Source organism: Triticum dicoccoides, chromosome 6A (assembly GCF_002162155.2).
Source record: "Triticum dicoccoides isolate Atlit2015 ecotype Zavitan chromosome 6A, WEW_v2.0, whole genome shotgun sequence".
Classification (NCBI taxonomy): domain Eukaryota; kingdom Viridiplantae; phylum Streptophyta; class Magnoliopsida; order Poales; family Poaceae; genus Triticum; species Triticum dicoccoides.
Genome location: NC_041390.1, coordinates 379,690,354 through 379,695,536, shown reverse-complemented (window position 1 = coordinate 379,695,536; position 5,183 = coordinate 379,690,354).

Below are 5,183 nucleotides of genomic sequence, written 5' to 3'. Positions count from 1 at the left end.
ACACAATCCTCTTCTCTTTGTAGCTAGCACTAACTTTCTCTCCTGAATGCACACGCCCGCCCCCTCTCACCCCCGCTCAGCGTTCCCTCCATCGCGCACATTTGTTATTTCTCTTTAGGTCGTTCACGCATGGTGTGTGTAGGCCCCCAGGCTCCTTCTTTCCGGCACACACCGGTCAATATACCTCTCTAGCCAAGTGTGCCTACCACAAACACACACTTTCCACCTTCTCTTATCACCGTCCATGCCCCCGTGTCTAATATGGTTCCACGCACGTGCACCCTCCCGCCCCTCTTTCCATTGATCTCATACTCACACACTCCTCCCTCCTCGTTATAGTAGGCCTCTTGCACCACCTGCTAGCCGCATGCCTCTCTCTCTCTCTATCCATCTCTCCAGACCTTATTTGCTTCTAACACATGCATGTATACCTACCGATCTCCCTATGTATAGCTAGGTCGACTATAAGTCTTTTCCCCCACGCACCAATCGACGTACCTCACTAGTTATGTCTCTCCCTTTCTTCGACACATGATGATTGATCTTCCTATGTAGTTATGTCTGCTTACCAGAACCATATCATCCCCCTCATCATCCTTGCATGCCTCCCGACCCGTCTCTGACATGCACGTGCACAGACAGGCAGGCATCCCATCTCTTATTGATATTGCAGTCAAACCCTCTCAGGGAGTCCTAGATTAGGGGGTCCTCGGTTGTCCTTTCTATTTGATATGGGCCAGACTAATGGACCGTGAAGATAAAACAAAAGACTATCCCCCGTCTCCGGGTAGGATTCTTGTATGCATGGACAGCAAGTTTGGTGTCTGGATGTACTATTTCCTTCTTCTGCAAACCGACTCTATAAAACCCTAGGCCCCTTCGGTGTGTATATAAACCGGAGGGTTTAGTCCGTAGAGGCTATCCAAAGATTCATATGATAGACAACTAGGGTTTAGTCATTATGATCTCGTGGTAGATCAACTCTCGTAATCCTTATACACACTGAATATAATCAAGCAGGACGTAGGGTTTTACCTCCTTTAAGAGGGCCCGAGCCTGGGTAAACATCGTGTCCCTGTTGTCCCTTGTTACCATTGATCCTCAGACACACAGCTTGGGACCCCCTACCCGAGATCTGCCAGTTTTGACACCGACATTGGTGCTTTCATTGAGAGTTCTGTTGTCTTGTCGACGGTAGGATCAATGGCTCGCCTTGTCATCGACAAGGACGCTGTTTCCGGTGATACCTTTCTCCCTGATCAACTCTTTGTGTTTGGCGGTTTCGTGCTAGCCAACTCGATCGTTCACCTTGAGCAGGTCGACAGCTACGCCCCTGGTCACCAGATCAGGTTTGGAAGCTTGAACTACATCACCGATATCCGTGGAGACCTGATCTTCGAGGGGTTCACGGCTTCGGCCGCCGCTCCCCACCAACACGAAGGAGACCCATCGGATCTATCATCAGATCCCGTCCAGGGGTCGACGCTCGTATCCACCTCGGCCTTAGATCTGAGGCAGACCACTTCGTCCGAAGACGGGAGGATGAACCCTGCCAGACTCTCTCCCATCACAGAGCTTCTAGCCGGAGACCCAGATGCGAACACGCCACCGGCGGACCCGGAGTCAAATAGGATTCTCCCCGTCATCGGGAAGCCAAACTCGCCTCTAAACATCAACTCCAAACTCTCAAGGTCTGCATCCATTATGCTCGGTCAAGCAGTTATCACCGAGCCAAGCTCTGCAGATCCTCAAACGCATGTCCAACTTTCACTCTTAAAAGAAACGCTGGACTTAATACAATCTTTCACCATCACGGAAGTGTCACCTTCAAACTACGCCCAGCTTGAACTGGGGGCTGAGAGTAGGGAATTTTACATCCTGCCCACCACCCACTTAATAGACGCTGTTGAGGATTTAACCGACATGCTAGATTACGCCTCCGAAGACATCGATGGCATGGACGATGATGTCAGAGCTGAACCAGGTGAAAACCCGCCCATCACCGGGCGTTGGACAGCCACTTCTACTTACGATGTATATATGGTAGATACGCCTGACAAAAAGGACGACAATGTCACTCAAGATCCAGATGAGATAAGCCCGTCAATGAACCACCAAAACGCCGAGGTCAGCGGCACCTCTCACGATCGCGTCGGGCAAGAGAAAGCAATTGAGGCACCAGAGATAATGACACTTCGGACAACGTCGAAGACCCTGACCACCCCGTTGAGCCTGTGTACGAGCAGGATGAAAGGGAAGAGGGTCAATATAGCCCCGAATACAAGGATTCAGAAGATAGCAACTACTTTATTCGAAGAGGATGTTAGCCTCGGTGATCAAGAATTCATCGTACCATATGAACCCCTCGAACAAGAATGCTTCAAGCGACGGCTCATTGCCACCGCACGGAGCCTGAAAAAGAAACAACAGCAGATTCAAGCCAAACGGGATACATTCAACGACAGATGGACCAAGGTCCTAGCCGCCGAAGAAGGATATGGCTTTGAGCGCCAAACAAGAAGTTATCCCAAACGTAGGCTACTGCGACAATTCGACGACGAGGCCTTTGAGCCAATACCCTCAAAATACAATCGACCTGACCAACCGGACCGACCACCACGCGGGTGGGACAAAACAACTAATTATGCCAAACACCAGCCCGTGCAACCTCGCCATAGAGGCAACAAGACAACGACTCCGGGCTACACGTACGACTTACGTCAGGACCTAGACAATAGAGCTGGCCAGACCAGATCAATCTATGGATCAAGAAGACGTGCCCGAGCACGAGATGACGGCCATCAAGCCTGGTGCGACAAACATAACCAAGTCTGGGATCAACACCAAACACAAATGTCATCCGAACTCCGTCACGATGTCGCCCGGTATAGAGGTGTCGCACACCCTATGTGCTTTACCGATGAAGTAATGCAACACCAATTTCCGGAGGGGTTCAAACATGTGAATATCGAGCAATATGATGGAATGACGTATCCTGCCGTATGGATTGAAGATTTTCTTGTCCACATTCACATGGCTCGCGGAGATGATCCCCACGCCATTAAATACCTCCCTCTAAAGCTGAAAGGACCAGCACGACACTGGTTGAATGGCCTCCCAGAGAACTCCATCAGAAGTTGGGAAGACTTAGAGGATGATTTTTGGGACAACTTTCAGGGCACTTATGTCCAGCCACCGGATGTTGATGACTTGAGTTACATAATCCAGCAACCCGGAGAGTCAGCTCGCAAACTTTGGAGTCGGTTCTTAATTAAAAAGAACCAAATCATGGACTGTGCGGACACCGAGGCCTTAGCGGCATTTAAGCACAACGTCCATGACGAATGGCTCGCCCGACACCCAGGAAAAGCCAAAGACCATGGCATCTCTTACCGCACTTATGACCCACTTCTGTGCGGGCGAAGATAGTTGGTTGGCTTGTAGAAGCAATAATACCAGCGAGCCCAACACTTCTGAGACCCGGGATGGCAATGGAAGGCCACGACGCAGTAAAAATAAGCATCGAAACAACAACAAAGAAATAGAGGATACAATAGTAAATGCCGGATTCACTGGTTCTAAACCTGGTCAGTGGAAGAAGCCGTTCAAAGGTAATAGGGATGGTCCATCCAACCTGGACAAAATACTAGAGAGACCTTGCCAGATTCATGGCACCCCTGACAAGCCTTCCAACCACACCAACATAAACTGCTAGGTTTTCAAACAGGCCGGTAAACTAAATGCCAAACATAAGGAGAAAGGACCTCACAGCGAGGATGATGATGAGCCTCACCCATCGCACACTGGGGGACAGAAACAGTTTCCCCCCGAGGTGAAAATGGTGAACATGATCTACGTCACCCACATCCCCAAGAGGTTGCTCAAACGCGCATTAAGGGACGTATACGTTGTAGAGCCTACCGCCCTAATACGTCTCCAACATATCTATAATTTTTGATTGTTCCATGCTGTTATATTATCATTCTTGGATGTTTTATAATCATTTTAGAGTCATTTTTTGGAACTAACATATTGACATAGTGCCAAGTGCCAATTTGTCTTTTTTGCATATTTTTTACATCGCAGGTAATCGGTACCAAACGGAGTCCAAACGCAGTGAAACTTTTCATGGATTTTTTTGGACCAGAAGACATCCAATGGGACGGAGAAGCCCCAGGGGGGTGCTCTAAGGGGAGCACAACCCACCAGGGTGCGCCTGGAGGCCCAGGCGCTCCCTGGTGGGTTGTGCCCACCTCGGGTGCCCCCGGACCGCCCCTTTACTCTATAAATACCCCAATATTCCAGAAATAGTAGGGGAGTCGACGAAAATCAATTTCAGCTGCCGCAGAGTCTAGAACCACCAGATCCAATCTAGACACCATCACGAAGGGGTTCCCCATTTCCATTGGTGCCTCTCCAATGATGCGTGAGTAGTTCTTTGTAGACCTTCGGGTCTGTAGTTAGTTGCTAGATGGGTTCCTCTCTCTCGCTTGATTCTCAATACAATGGTATCTTGGAGATCCATATTGTTGGGGAACCCAGTAATTTCAAAAAAAAAATCCTACGCACACGCAAGATTCATGTAGGTGATGTATAGCAACAAGAGGGGATAGAGTGTTGTTCACATACCCTCGTAGACCGTAAGCGGAAGCGTTATGACAATGCGGTTGATGTAGTTGTACGTCTTCACGATCCGACCGATCCTATCACCGAAGGTACGGCACCTCCGCGATCTGCACACGTTCAACTCGGTGACGTCCCACGAACTCTAGATCCAGCTGAGTGTCGATGGAGAGCTTCGTCAGCACGACGGCGTGATGACAGTGATGATGAAGTTACCGACATAGGGCTTCACCTAAGCACTACAACGATATGACAAAGGAGGAAATCTGTGGAGGGGGGCACGGCACACGGGTAAACAATCAACTTGTGTGTCTATGGGGTGCCCCCTCCCCCGTATATAAAGGAGTGGATGAGGGGGAGGGCCGGCCTTCTATGGTGCGCCTGAAGGGGGGAGTCCTACTCTCGGTGGGAGTAGGATTCCCCCTTTCCCTTGTTGGAGTAGGAGAGAAGGAAGGGGGAGAGAGGGAGAAGGAAAGGGGGGCTGGCCCCCACCCAAATTCAGATAGGGCTTCGGGGGGGCACCCCCACCTTGGCCGCATGCTCCTCTCTCCCACTAAGGC